The 16323-nt window shown below is 34.3% G+C and overlaps 1 non-coding gene across 1 annotated transcript; it reads right to left on the reverse strand.

Moving 5' to 3' along the window:
- Positions 1-4054: 4054 nt before the first annotated feature.
- LOC128279675 (small nucleolar RNA R71) lies at positions 4055-4161 on the reverse strand. Its single transcript, XR_008269874.1, has one exon. It is a non-coding gene; the product is annotated as a small nucleolar RNA R71 (small nucleolar RNA).
- Between the last annotated feature and the right edge of the window lie 12162 nt (positions 4162-16323).

The raw sequence follows: 16323 nt of genomic DNA on the forward strand, positions 1-16323 counted from the left end.
CACCTTTTCTCCTCCCATCGCTGTTGTGATTGCCGCCGCAAGCCACCGAGGGTCTCTTTTCTCCTCCTTTTCTCTCTTCATTTTTATTTTCTTCCCCAACCTTGTTACGCTGTATACTCGAAATTATATAGGGTTTTTGTATACATATTTACCACCTTTTTACTTAATTATTATGTTTTTCTAGAGTAATTATTATTAAAATAAGTGAATTTTACTTAATTAATAATTTTAGACATGAATTTAGAAAATATGTGAAATTATGCTTAATTACATAATTTTCATGCATATTTTATTTTAATTCATGTTAATTTATTAATGTATGTATTTTTTCACTATGTAAGTGTAACAGCCCATTTTTCAATGGTGTCAGAAACAGTGGTTTTGGGGCCACAAATCTGACATGCGAGTTCATAAATATTATTATTTAATATTCACGAGTCAAATATAGTATTAAAATAAATTTTGAATTGGCAAATTATGTTATTTGAATGAATAATTAAGTTCAAGTGGTATGACCCTAAAGTCAAGTGCTTTTAGAAAATATGGTATCAGGACCTCCTTTTTATATTTACGGTTTGTTATTAAGGTCGTATTAAAATTTGGTTAAGAAATTTTAATGTTTAGATAGTTAGTTAGTTAATTGAAAAAGACTAATTTGTAAAAAGTACGAAAGTCAATTATTATTAGTATTTAAGTGCCCATTTGTATAATTAAAAAATGGTTTAATACGACAATATAGTAATAATTGGCAATAATGGACAGCAATGTAGTTAATTTTAAGTTATTATTTAAAATGTTTTATTAAATTAATGTTTAAGTAATAAAATAATAGAAACAAAAGTAAAATAGATAAGTATCATCTTATCTTGTTTCTTCACCGAAAAGAGAAGGAAGAAACTCCATTTGAGAAGCTTCAAGTTTCAAAATTCTATGCATGTAAGTATGTTTCGAACCTGTTTCTCGTAATTTTTATGTTTTTGAAATTGTTGCAATTAGGTCCAACTAGCTCGTACCTTCATTTTTGAAACTGTTCAAGATTTTGAATATTGCCATTGATGAATCTTTGTGATTTTAGATGTTAATTGATAAATTTGAGGTATTAGCTGCTATTTATAAGTATTTTGTTAAGTGATTTTTAATGAATTTAATGATTAGGGATTAAATTGTGAAAATAGTAAAATTCAAGGTAAATATTTTGAAATGATTATAAAAATAGGCTGATTATGAACCATATGAAAATCAGCTAGCATGAATTTTTTAAATAAAAATGGTAAATTTGCACGTTTCGGGTTTAGGGACTAAATTGCATAAAAGGTAAAATATTAGGATAAATTTGTAAAATGCTTATGGAAGGACTTAATTGTGTTAGACATATTATTTAAGTGCTAGAATTTTATTAATTGAATGAAAAAATATTATTTAGATCCAAAAACGAATCAAACGGATCTAAACTGAGGAAAAGCTAATGTGTGGGATTAGTCAGCGGCCTCGTTTTACAACTGTAATTGTCGAGGTAAGTTCGTATGTATAGAATTATACATTCATATATATACATAATGTTACTGTTGATTTATGAATGTATATTTATATGATGTTTAATGTGTGAATTCAAAATCAAAATATTATATTTGAATATAAGGTGAGAAAGGATTTATTTGAAAACTATTGAATAATTATGAAATACGATATATGTGATTTTGGAATGATTATGAATTTTTACAGCATGTGTATGGAGATATATGGAAGTGTTTTTGATTCATGAAAGTTATAAATTTGTTTAAATGCCCGTTTGGACATAGTAAACGATTAGAATACAATTGACATGCTAATAGGGTTAGAATGCGTGCTTGTGTGATATTTACCTGTTTCCACATTTTTGCGCTGCCTGCACTTCGATGTCCCTATTATGCATCTATGATGCCTCTAGTGTGGTGTAGTTACCTGAGTACTCGAGTCAAGTTACTAGTTCATATGAATTACTAAATGTGAATGGAATTTACAAAATTGTTTAAATGATAAAGGCTAATTGATAAACCGTAATTTATACATTTTTTTACCCCATGTTTAACACATTTTATGGATGATTTCCCATTAGAATTGGTGAATTCGATGCTCCTAATGCTTTAATTTCATATTTTATACTTAGGAGAGCATAGGAGAGCGAAAGGAACGAGAAACGGGCCAAAAATAGAGAAAAATGGGCCAAAGTACGAATTCAACATGGCCTGGACCTCCTCACATGGGCAGACCACACGGCCGTGTCAAATTGGCAGATTCAAAGCATGACTCACACGGGCATGTCTCTGTCGAGCCCAAGTTGAGTCCAATTCAAAAAAGGCCAATTTTGAGGGTTTCTAGGCATTCTAAAGCCTATAAATACACCCTAGAGAAGGAAAGTAAAAGGAAACACACAGAGAGGAAGGAAGGAATTACTCGAAGAAAGCCGATTGACCCATCTCAAAAGCCAAGGTCACCATCAAGACTGAATATCTCCCCTCAATTTCCCTTCAGGAGTTTCGGGTTTTCTTTATGTTTTGTATTCGTTATTCTTTTGAGATGTTTGCCTTTTTAGTTATGAACTAAATCCCCTAAATGCCTAAGGGGAATGAAACCTAAGACGAATCTTGTTATTATTTTTTGAATTGTATGATAAATATTTAACTTGTTCTTAATTATGTGTTCTTAATTCTTTTTTTGATATCCTAGGATACTGATTCAAGGTCTTATTCAGAGGAGGAATAGACCCTGTCTAAGAGTACATTTATCATAATTAAGCGGAGTTGTTTGCGTGCCTAGACATAGAGTGACAAGATTTTGTCGGATTAGGGTGAAACCTAATAAGGGGACCCATAGATCGAGTTAATGCAACCCTAGGGTGTTAATTAGAGAAGAGTCTCAATTATTCAATCTAGGGATTAGACGTTATTAGCCCTGAATAGGGATAATAACATAACTTAGGGATCTCTACGAAACAAGTTAAATGAATAAATCGTCTTATTCGGAGCCAGAATAACAAGTACAGTCTAGATGGATTTTTCCTTAGGTATTGTCTTAATTCAATCATTTTCCAAAAGTAATCCCCCAATTCCATTCTCTGTGAATTCTTAGATTAGTTAATTAGTTAGTGAAAACAAAACCCCCTTATTCTTAGGCTAGATAATAAAAAGACAGTCATTACTAGTACTTTTAATTCCTTTGGGTTCGACAATCCAGTCTTGCTAAAACTATACTATTGTTCGATAGTTACACTTGCCTGCATCGCGACAATAGTTAGTTTCAAGAATGATTAATTATAAATATTTAAAACTTATCACACAAAATCGCGTTATCAAGTTTTTGGCGCCGTTTTCGGGGAACTAAGATATTAGGAACGCTCAATTTTTATTACTTTAGCCATTTATTTTTCTTGCAATTTAATTTTTATTTTTTATTATTATTTATTAATTTACTTTTCTTTCTCTTGGTAGGTTTTTATAGTTTATGACTAAAAGAAACCTGTCAGGACTACTACTTTTTGACGAAGAAATCGATCGCACAGTTTGCAGAAACCAAAGAGAAATAAGGCGAAGCTTAAGATACCCAGAGAACAAGCAAGAGGACGATACTCAACCCCCAACCAAAGAGATGGCTGAAAACTAAGACAATCAGCTACCTCCTGTAATTGCGGTTAATCAAAATCCTGCTCCACGTACTATGTATGATTATGCTAAACCTTCTTTAACAGGAACTGAATCGAGCATGGTTAGACCTGCTGCAGCTGCAAATACTTTTGAACTAAAACCTAACACTATTCAAATGATACAACAATTTATTCAGTTTGATGGTTTGCAGGATAAGGATCCCAACGCTCACTTAGCAAACTTTTTGGAACTATGCGATACATTTAAAATTAATGGTGTTTCTGATGATGCCATTCGTCTTCGGTTATTCCCTTTTTCATTGAGTAACAAAGCTAAACAGTGGTTGAACTCATTACCACGAGGGTCAATCACTACTTGGGAACAAATGACCGAAAAATTTCTATTAAAATATTTCCCGCCAGCTAAAATGGCCAAATTACATAATGATATCTCTTCGTTTGTGCAGATGGACTTAGAAACTCTTTACGATGCATGGGAGAGATACAAAGGACTTACTGAGAAGGTGCCCTCACCATGGGTTACCGCTTTGGCTTCAGGTTCAAACGTTCCATAATGGCCTGAATCCTTCGACTTGGCAAATGGTTGACGCAGCTACTGGTGGAACCATCAATAATAAAACACCTGAAGATGCTTATGAGTTTATAGAGGAGATGTCACTAAATAACTATCAGTGGCAAGTCATGAGGACAAAACCAACTAAAACAGTCGATGTTTATAACATCGATTTAGTCACCATGCTCTCTAATCAAGTAGAACTCTTGAATAAGAAAATTGATGGTTTTCTTAGTTCTTCACAGGTTCACCCAGTAATGCAGTGCGAAACAAGTGGAGGTGGATCATGCAATTCGAAATACCAACCTTGTGGCCACAACATGGATAACGAGCAGTTAAATTGCATGGGTAATAATTCTCGATCTCAAAACAATCCATATAGTAACACTTATAATGCAGGTTGGAGAAACCACCCAAATTTCTCATGGGGAGGCCAAGGAAATCAGAGACCACCTCTAGGCTACCAACAACCACCCTACCAACAAGAAAAGAAGCCGAACCTTGAAGAGATGCACTCAAAGTTTATATCGGTGTCAGAAACTCGTTTCCAGAACACCGAGATAGCACTTAAAAATCAACAAGCGTCGATCCAAGGGCTTGAAACTCAGATAAGATAGCTGTCCAAACTAATTTCGGAAAGACCACTAGGAAGTTTACTAAGTAACACCAAATCAAAAGAGCATATAAAAGTAGTTACACTAAGGAGTGGGAAAGTATTAGCAGAATCTAAAAAGAATCTAACACAAGAAGCCGTAGTAAGCGAAAGGGGGGAAGAAAAACCCGAAAATAGTGTCAAACCAGTGCTGAAGGAATATAAACCACCAGTTCCATACCCAGCAAAATTGAAAAAAGATCGCATTGATGCACAATTTGGTAAATTTCTTGAACTTTTTAAGCAATTACATATCAACTTACCTTTTTTTGAAGCCATCTCGCAAATGCCTACATACGCAAAATTTTTGAAGGAGCTTCTAACAAATAAAAGGAAGTTCGAGGACTTATCTATAGTAGAACTGAACGATGAGTGCTCAGCCATACTCCAAAACAAGCTGCCAACCAAACTGAAAGATCCAGGAAGTTTTACTATCCCTTGCTTAATTGGTAGTTTGAATGTTGAGAAAGCACTAGCTGATTTAGGCGCGAGCATTAATTTTATGCCATATAAAATGTTCAAACAACTTGGTCTTGCGGAACCTAAACCTACTAGAATGAGTATTCAATTAGCCGATAGATCTGTTAAAAATCCTAGGGGTATTATAGAAGATGTACTTGTGAAAGTAGATAAATTCATATTTCCTGTTGACTTTGTTGTGCTTGACATGGATGAAGATGTGGAAGTACCCTTAATTTTAGGGCGCCCATTTTTAGCTACTGCTAGGGTTGTAATCGATGTGGGTGACGGTAAATTGGTACTTAGAGTAGGTGACGAGGAGATTATCTTTAAAATTTATGATGCTATGAAGTTCTCTAAGGAACAGGATAATTCATGTTATTTTATTGACTCTATTGATCATTCTACTCAAGACTCTTTTTAGGAAATTGTATCCAGCTCAAGAAGAGGAGACAGATGATGAACCTAATGAGCATTCTTCAAGACAAGTAGAATATGAGGGCATTAAGATAAACGATGAACTTAAGCAAAAACCCTCTATTGAGGAGCCTCCCAAACTAGAACTTAAACAATTACCAAACCACTTGGAATACGCATTCCTTGGAAATAATTCTACATTACCAGTTATTATTGCTTCTAACTTGCAACCCAAGGAGAAAGAGGAATTAATCCAAGTATTAAAAGAACATAAAAAGGCCATATCTTGGAAATTTTCTGACATTAAAGGAATCAGCCCTTCTTTTTACACCCACAAAATTTTGATGGAAGATGAATACAAACCGTGTGTGCAAGCTCAAAGACGACTGAACCCCAACATGAAGGAAGTTGTTAAAGCCGAGGTAATTAAACTTCTAGATGCTGGAATTATTTATCCTATTTCTGACAGTTCTTAGGTAAGTCCAGTGCAGGTTGTCCCTAAGAAATAAGGCATGATGGTTGTGACCAACGAGAAGGATGAATTAATCCTAACAAGGACAGTCATAGGATGCAGAGTTTGCACTGACTACATGTAATATCCTGATTTTGGGCCTAGTCGGAATAGTGGTTTCGTGACCACAAAATCTGAGATAGAAATAATTATTTTATGATTATTTTGAGGTCTATGATATGATTGCATGATTGTGTGAAAATTTCGTGAAGAAATTTTATGCATAAAGTGCTTAAATTGAAATTAGGGACTAAATCGAATAATTTGTAAAACTTGCATTCTAGAAGTTTCTAGTATGAAATTGTTTTGAAATATTAATTAGGAGGTCTTAAATAGAAATTTTACCAATTTCTAAGTCTATGGACAAAATTGGACATGGATGGAATTTTGGAAAGTTTAGTAGTAAGGGCATTTTGGTCATTTAGGGGTAAAATGAATTAAAATACAAAATTAAAAGCCAATTTTGCTCATCTTCAACCCCATGGCCGAATATAGCAAGGAGAAACCATGGATAGGGTTTTTCAAGCTTCCAAGCTCGATTGTAAGTCCGTTCTAGCCTCGTTTTTAATGATTTTTACGTTTTTGGAGTCCCGGTTGCTCGATTAATGCTAGCAATAATTCAACCTAGGGTTCATATTTGGAAAAATACCCATAGGTGAAATTTGTGTATTTTTGTGTTTTATGATATAATATGAGGTTTTAAATTATGTTAGACAACTTGTGCTACTCGGTTTTAAGCGAAAACTAGCAAAAGGGCTTAATCGGTAAAAATACCTAATAGTCATAAGTACATGTTAGAGTGAGAATTTGATGTTGCCATAGAAGGAAAAATGATCAGCATGTCATAAAACATAAGAAAATAGGCTGAAGTTTAATTTACGAGCTTTGGGGCAAAAGTGTAAATATGCAAAAGTATAGGGCAAATCGTAATTTTTCCAAAATATGATTTTGGGTCAATTTGAATAATGTGAGTCCTAATTAGACTATATTTTAAATGATAGAGCAAGGAAAACTAAAATTCAAGGCTAAAATGGGGAAAATACCAAGTTGTGGACGAAATGGTAAAAGTAGCCATTTTCGCACGAGGTAAGTTCATGTGTAAATGTAGTAACATAATTTTCATTTTAAGCAATTTAATGTTGTTTATATGATATGATGCTGATTATTATCATGAAATATTATGCTTTGTGGTTATTGTTGAATAATATGTAATTATGTGAATTACTTGATGAGTATGAACTATCACTGAAGTATCAATTTCGATATTCCGTGGAAGATGGCAAAGATGTGTGATCGAGGAAAACGCCTGTTTGAACCTTAGTAATAGATTAGGATACAAATGACATGTCACTAGGATGTTTGGGCATCCGAACTCGTTGAGTTGAGTCTGAGTTCACTTATGGATGCAAATGTCCGAACTCGTTGAGTTGAGTCCGAGTTCGAGAGATGTAACTAGGCATCCGAGCTAGTTGAGTTGAGTCTGAGTTCACTTATGGATGCGAACACCCGAGCTCATTGAGTTGAGTCCGAGTTCACTTATGGGCGGGTTACATGGTAGCTTGGCTACATATGTAACACTTATGTGCAAACTTTCCATGTATCCGAATTATATTCCGATGTGTTCAACGAGTAAAATTCTACTCAAGCGGAGGAATACTCGAGATGAAAGGGACGTATTGGTAAGTGTTGTGAAATGAATACTTTGAACAGGTATGTAGTTAACCATCGCATTGAAAACTCGATATAACAACAATATGGTAAGATGATAAATGAAAATGTGATATGAATGTCTCGGTGATGATTATGCAAATGATGTTTTATGTTTGCTTATATAGTTATGTTACTTGCTATTTGCATGTGAACTTACTAATCATTTATGCTTACTCCCTCCTTTTCATTCCTTGTAGTGTTGACAAGCCAGCTCAGAAATCGAAAACGGTCGGAGGCACGCTTACACTATCCGTATACCATCTTGGCATAATGGCTTGTATATTTTGACTATGGCATGTATAGCATTATAATCATTTTGTGTATATGGTCTGATGATATGGTTATTGAGTGGTATGGAAATTCTTGGTAATGATTAGCCATTGGAATGGCTAATCATGATCATATTTGGTGTTATGTATGCTAAATTGCTAGCTAATCCATGGAAACCATGAAATAGGTAAAATTTACCATAAAATAGATTCAGTCAGCAGCAGTGACGTGAGTTTGAAAAATCACTAAAAATAGTAGAGATACAATTAGATGATGAATAATATATGTAATTGAATAATTATGAGTCTATTTTCATATGGATGGAACAAAACAGGTATATGAGTTATATTTTATGAGATGTTTAAATTTTTGTGAAATAGGGCCAGAGCAATTTCTGGATCCCCTGTTATGACTTTGGAAATTCACCATAAATTTTTCAAAGATAATTAGAAGTCATAATTTATATGTAAAGATTCCTTATTGAGTCTAGTTTTATTAGAAGCAAACGTTATAGTCATTGAAACTCTGTACAGGGAGATATTTGATTCGTAATACAAAGAGGTCAGAGCAGTCAAACTCTGAAACAGGGGAGACTTTAACTAATAAACTGTACTAATTTTCTCTACCAAAAATTCTATAAAAAAATTAGTAAATATATATATGAGTCTAGTTTCAGGGAAAATTTACAGAATTGTATTTTGAGTTTCTTAACTCAAGATATGAATTTTTAAGTGACTATGACGCAGATTGTTAGCTTGACTGAAAATTTTAAAAATAAATTGTTTGAGCTGTTTAAGTAATGAATTAAGTCTATTAACACCTCGTGTTCGACTCTGGCGACGGTCTCGGGTACGGGGTGTTACACTACAAGAAACTGAATGATGCCACAAGAAAAGATCACTTCCCCATTCCATTCATTGACCAAATGTTGGAAAGATTATCTGGGCATATGTATTACTGCTTTCTAGACGGACTCTCTGGTTACTTCCAGATCCCAATAGCTCCAGAAGATCAAGAAAAAACAACATTCACATGCCCATTTGGTACGTTTGCTTATCGTAGAGTGCCTTTTGGATTATGTAATGCTCCTGCCACTTTTCAGTGCTGTATGATGGCCATCTTTGACGAACTCGTGGAAGATATCATGGAAGTATTTATGGATGATTTCTCGGTATTCGGTAACTCTTTCCATCTCTACCTTAAAAATTTAAAACGAGTTTTAATAAGATGTGAGGAAATGAACCTTGTCCTTAACTGGGAGAAATGTCACTTCATGGTTCAAGAAGGTATTGTATTAGGGCATAAAATTTCCAGTAAAGAGATTGAAGTGGACAACTCTAAAATAGAAACAATCAAAAAATTATCCCCTCCTAGTTCGGTTAAGGCTATTAGAAGCTTTTTAGGACATGCTGGTTTTTATAGAAGATTTATTAAAGATTTTTCTAAAATAGCTAAGCCTTTGACTAAATTGCTAGAAAAAGATATACCTTTTAATTTCAATCAGGAATGTTTAGAAGCATTTAATACTTTAAAGGATAAATTAATTAATGCTCCAATCATAATTGCACCTGATTGGAACTTACCATTTGAATTAATGTGTGATGCGAGTGATTTTACAGTAGGTGCAGTATTGGGACAGCGAAGAGACAAGCATTTTTAACCTATCTATTATGCTAGCAAAACTTCGACAGCTGCACAAGAGAATTATACTACTATGGAAAAAGAATTGCTAGCTGTGGTTTTTGGATTTGATAAATTTCGATCATATCTCATATTGTCTAAAGTTGTTGTTTACACTGACCATTCTACCTTTCGCTACCTTTTAACTAAAACTGATGCAAAACCTCGACTCATTCGATGGATTCTACTATTGCAGGAATTTGACTTGGAAATTCAGGATAAGAAAGGAGCTAAAAATCTCGCAGCTGATCATTTGTCCAGGCTTGAGAACTCCAATACCAAAGAACTAGATGAAGTTGAAATAAATGATTCGTTTCCTGAAGAACAATTTTTCACTATATCAAACTCCGAGGTACCTTGATTTGCAGCTATCGCAAATTTTTTAGCCGCTAACATTATCCCAAAAGGGTTAACACCCAGCAAAAGAAGCAATTCTTTAATGATGTGAAAAGCTACTTTTGGGATGACCCCTTTCTTTTTCGTAGATATGCAGATCAAATCATTAGAAGATGCGTTACAAGATCAGAAACATCAAAAATACTAGAACATTGCCACTCAGGGCCAACTAGAGGACACTATAGTGGAACTAAGATCGCACATAAAATACTTGAATCGGGTTTTTACTAGCCTTCATTATTCAAAGATGCTAACAGGTATGTTACTTCATGTGACAAATGCCAACGGACAGGTAACATATCTAAACGTGATGAAATGCCTCAAAACTATATGCTTTCATATGAAATATTTGACGTTTGGGGTATCGATTTCATGGGCCCATTCCCCAGTTCATTTGGGAATAAATACATCTTAGTAGCAGTTGATTATATGTCCAAATGAGTGGAAGCCCAAGCTCTACCTACTAATGATGCTAGAGTGGTAGTACGTTTCCTTAAGAAACTCTTCTCAAGATTCGGAATGCCTAGAGCAATTATCAGTGACAGGGGCACTCATTTTTGTAATACCCAATTTGAAAAAACTCTTAAGAAATACGGAGTTCATCATAGAACAGCCATCCCATACCATCCTCAAACTAATGGACAAGTTGAAGTGGCAAACCGAGAAATAAAACGGATCCTTGAAAAAACAGTAGAATCAAACAGAAAAGATTGGGCAATGAAAGTAGATGATGCCTTATGGGCTTACAGAACTGTTTTTAAAACCCCCATAGGGACATCACCGTACAGACTTGTTTATGGAAAAAGTTGTCATCTACCATTCGAACTAGAGCATAAAGCTTTTCAGGCTATTAAATTTCTAAACCTTGATCCCGAACTTGCAGGAAAAAATAGGTTGATGCCGCTGAACGAACTTGATGAGTGGTGAGCCAATGCATACGAAAACTCACGCCTATACAAGGAAGCAACAAAGCGGTGCCATGACACTTGTTTAAAGCGACGAAAACAATTTGATGTTGGAGATCTTGTCCTTCTATACAACTCAAGACTCAAATTGTTTCCTGGGAAACTTAAATCACGATGGTCAGGACCTTTCGTAATTCAATCTGTTCTGCCATATGGCACAATAGAGGTAAGTCACCCATCACACGGTACTTTCAAAGTAAATGGACATCGTCTCAAACTTTATAACGATGAGAATTTTAAAGACGATGGACAGGAGCTACGACTCCACAAACTGCCCTGAATAGACTAATAAGGTAACAGTCGAGCTTAGAATATAAACAAGCACTTCTCGGGAGGCAACCCGAGTACTAACAGTTTTAAATTATTTAAATTTCAATTTTTAAACATCTAGGTCAATAACAAAGTCTTTGAAGCCCAGGTTCCCAACCCCACAAAGCAGATCACACGATCGTGCTTAAAGCCATGTGACCAACACGGACGGAAACACAATTGTGCGATACGGCCGTGCGAAAATAGGGTAAAAGTTATCTTTCCCAACACGGGATGCGATAAGTGGCCATGGGCATGCGACCTGGCCTTGGTCAAATCTTCCAAATGCACACAGGTGTGCGACACGTCCGTGTCTACCACCTGTGGACAACACTGTCAAAATAACATGGGCATGCGCAGAGCTACACGATCGTGGGACAAGCAAACCACATCACACACGGTCGTGTAACATGATCATATAGCCACACGGCCTAGAAACACGGGTGTGTCCGAAGGCCATGTGACGACATCTCACTTCGCGACAAACACGGGCTGGACACGATCCACACGAGCGTGTGAACTGGCCGTGTCACTTGAAAAATTAGATTATCTATCTTCTTTTATTTCTCTTTCATTCATTTTTGAAGATTCTTTTGTTTTTAAACACGGCTTATCTTTATGATTACTACCAAATTATTCCCCCAATTCTCCTTTTGTTCTTCAGAATCATGTTTGTCCTCCAGCTTTATTTCCAGCAACTCGCTCTCGCTAATCTAGGAATTTCATCCATTTTTAACTCAGGAAGTTTCACTTCTCTCCTTATCTTATTTTTATATTATTATATCTATCTTTGTACATTGAGGGCAATGTACATCTTAAGTGTGGGAGGTATTTATTTCATTATCAGAAAAATCCCTGAATGACTGCCTTGTTCTCTTGAAAAGCTCTCATAGCATATTTAGGATAATTTTTTTTTAATTTATGATTTTGATTGATATATCTTGAATTAAAACAGAGGCATTTATGCATTGATTGTTTAAAATTGAAGACATTAGAGAATCAAGCATGATAAGTTGATTTTTAAGAATTTAAAATCTTAGGTTGTTTCCCCAATGTTTAGGTATTACTTTGAGTTGGAATTCACAAGTTCTAAACATCAAAAAGCCATAATTTTTGAGAGATTTTTGAGCCTTTTGAGCATCTATTAATTCTTTCATGCTCACTTTTATTATTACTTTGAGTGCGTCAGTATTGAACTGTTATTCTAGAACTTGCTTGATTATGCATGTCAAGACCACACAATTTGATTTGATATGTCAAAATGATTAAGGCACTTAGGATTAACCCACTCATGCCATGAAAAGCCTACCTCCATGATTAACCCTTAGTAAACCCCGTTGAGCCAACAAGCCATTTCTTGTATTACCCTTAATATTAACCTTTAACCCATTATTGTTGAAATCCCTTAAATTAATTTGATCCCCAATTTTTTGTCGAGATTGGAATTGAAATAGTTGCTTAGCTAAGTTTTATTCTAGTTTGTATTTAACTTGTTCTTAAAAAAAAGTGTATACATCTTAATAGTAGTAATCTTCTGAGCTAAAGAAGTTAAAATTCCATATTCTGAGAAAAGCTCTGTTGTACGCAATTGAGGACTAGCCATTTTTCTAGTTAGGCAAATTTTTCAAGTCAATCTCGATTCTAACCTTTTCTTTCAGCTTGTGACCACAACCCCTAACCAAGCCTCATTACAACCCTCTAAAGACCTTGTGATTGATGTATCATCTCAATTTATAGTGGTGGAGATTTGATTTTCATGCAAGCCTATGGTAATAATTTTTCATTATTGACTATTGAGTGCTTCAATTATTGTCCTTAAACACCTCGAGTGATTTGAGTGAATCTTTAGTGAGGATGTGAAACTCTGTGATATTCTGAATCAAAGGTAACTACTTAGTTGAGGGGAGACACCTATGTTTGCATGATTAAATACTCAACTTGGAATGTTTGAAACTTTTATGTTCTTTTAGTTGAATTCTCAATGTATGATTATCTACGGGATTATTTTGAGATATTATCAATAGAAATTATAAATTGAGAATAATTTATTTTGATTATGAGTTGAGAATTTTGCTTGAGGACAAGCAAATGCTTAAGTGTGGGGGTATTTGATAAACTGTAATTTATACATATTTTTTACCCCATGTTTAATGCATTTTATGGATGATTTCCCATTAGAATTGGTGAATTCGATGCTCCTAATGCTTTAATTTCATATTTTATACTTAGGAGAGCATAAGAGAGCGAAAGGAATGGGAAACGAGCCAAAAATAGAGAAAAATGGGCCAAAGTACGAATTCAACACGGCCTGGACCTCCTCACACGGCCAGACCACACGGCCATGTCAAATTGGCAGATTCGAAGCACAACTCACACCGGCGTGTCTCAGCCGAGCCCAAGTTGAGTCCAATTTAGAAAAGGTCAATTTTAAGGGTTTCTAGGCATTCTAAAGCCTATAAATACACCCTAAAGGAGGAAAGTAAAAGGAAACACATGGAGAGGAAGGAATGAATTACCGAAGGAAGCTGATTGACCCATCTTAGAAGCTAGAGTCACCATCAAGACTGAAGATCTCCCCTCAATTTCCTTTCAGGAGTTTTGGGTTTTTTTTATGTTTTGTATTCATTATTCTTCTGAGATGTTTTCCTTTTTAGTTATGAACTAAATCCCCTAAATACCTAAGGGGAATGAAACCTAAGATGAATGTTGTTATTATTTTCTGAATTGTATGATAAATATTTAACTTGTTCTTAATTATGTGTTCTTAATTTTGTTTTGATATCCCGTGATACCGATTCAAGATAAGCTCTTATTCGGAGGAGGAATAGACCTGCCTAAGAGTACATTTGTCATAATTAAGCGAAGTTGTTTGCGCGCCTAGACATAGGGTGACAAAATTTTGTCAGATTAGGGTGAAACCTAATAAGGGGACTTATAGATCGAGTTAATGCAACCTTAGGGTGTTAATTAGAAAAGAGTCTCAATTATTCAATCTAGGGATTAGACGTTATTAGTCTTGAATAGGGATAATAACATAACTTAAGGATCTGTACGGAACAAGTTAAATGAATAAATCGTCCGATTCAGAGCCAAAATAACAAGTACAGTCTAGGTGGATTTTTCCTTAGGTATTGTCTTAATTCAATCGTTTTCCAAAAGTCTCTGTGAATTCTTAGATTAGTTAATTAGTTAGTGAAAACAAAACCCCCTTATTCTTAGGCTAGATAATAAAAAGACAGTCATTACTAGTACATTTAGTTTCTTTGGGTTCGACAATCCGGTCTTGCTAAAATTATACTACTGTTCGATACGTACACTTGCCTGCATTGCGACAATAGTTAGTTTCAAGAACGATTAATTATAAATATTTAAAACTTATCACACAAAATCGTGCGATCACTAATGTATAATCAAGACATTAGTAAATGTTAAATGTTAAATGTTGAGTGTTCAATGAATTACTTTCTCATATGTGAGTATCATTATATTGATGATTATTCGGTTAAAGATAGATGTTTATATACATATATGTATGAGTTTGGATTGAATTATTATAGTACATGAAGAATACGATCAACCATTTTCAATATTAATCCTATAAATGCTTCGTAAATGAATAACAGGTATGATTAATTTTTTTATTTCGTTTTCACCTTGTTTAGTGAAAGTAAGTGATTTCAGGATGATATGCTTATAGGAAATTTTGAAACAAAAGATGAATTACAGAATGATTATATGTTAAAGGTGTAAGTGTTATGGTAAGAAGAAACGTTTAAGTAAAATGGTTATATGAAATGCTTATCAGGAAAAATATATATATGTCTATCCAAGGGTACAACAATTATCCATGAGAGATTTAGTGAATAGAAAATGAAAGTTAGCTTAAAATATAATAAAAATTGTACTTAGCTGTTTATTCTATTATGTCAGCAGTTTAGTTGTCTTTATACAAACTTACTAAGCATTATTGCTTACCTTGGTTGTTTTCTTTTCTTGTAGATCATCGGAAGGTTCGATTCGGTTAAAAGCTTGTCAGAGATCTATCACACTATCCAGCAGCTAATTCGATAGTTTTTGAACATTTTTTGCTAAGGACTCAACCATGTCAGGCACACGGCCTGACGACACGGTCGTGTGTAGTCTGAGGGTTCCTTTGCATGCAAGTCAGTGAGTCACACGACCTGGAAAAAGGATGTGTGGGGAAGTTTTGAATGTTACACAGCCTGAGAAACGGGCATGTGTCTTAATCGTGTGAGGTACACGGCCTGGCCACACTGCCATGTGACGCCTGTAGTCAAAATTTTACAACTTTTACCTAAACTTTCCAAATGTCTCCAATTTAGTCCTGAATTGTTTCTAATGTATTTATAAGGCCTCAAAGGCTCGATGTGTATGGTTGATTCAAGTAATGATTATGATTATGTAAGAAAGGTATATTTAAGTGTTCCATTTGTTCGGTAATTGTAAAATGAAAATATATAGGATTTTTCCTATATAATTTATCACATTTTACTTAAATTTATTGTTAAAACTAAGTAATTGTTTAATAAATTAATGAAACATGTGAAAATATGAAAACAGGATATAGAAATTATTAAAATGTGATTTTATGCTTTATTATATAGTTTTCATGCATAATATGGCTTATTTTATATTAAATTGAACATATTATATTTTTATGACATAAAGTGGGCCATGCATGATTAAAATAATTCATTTTAAAATATTTCATTAATAATTTGGGTTTTAATTAATTTAATT

The sequence above is a fragment of the Gossypium arboreum genome, chromosome 8, assembly GCF_025698485.1.
Source record: "Gossypium arboreum isolate Shixiya-1 chromosome 8, ASM2569848v2, whole genome shotgun sequence".
Taxonomy (NCBI): domain Eukaryota; kingdom Viridiplantae; phylum Streptophyta; class Magnoliopsida; order Malvales; family Malvaceae; genus Gossypium; species Gossypium arboreum.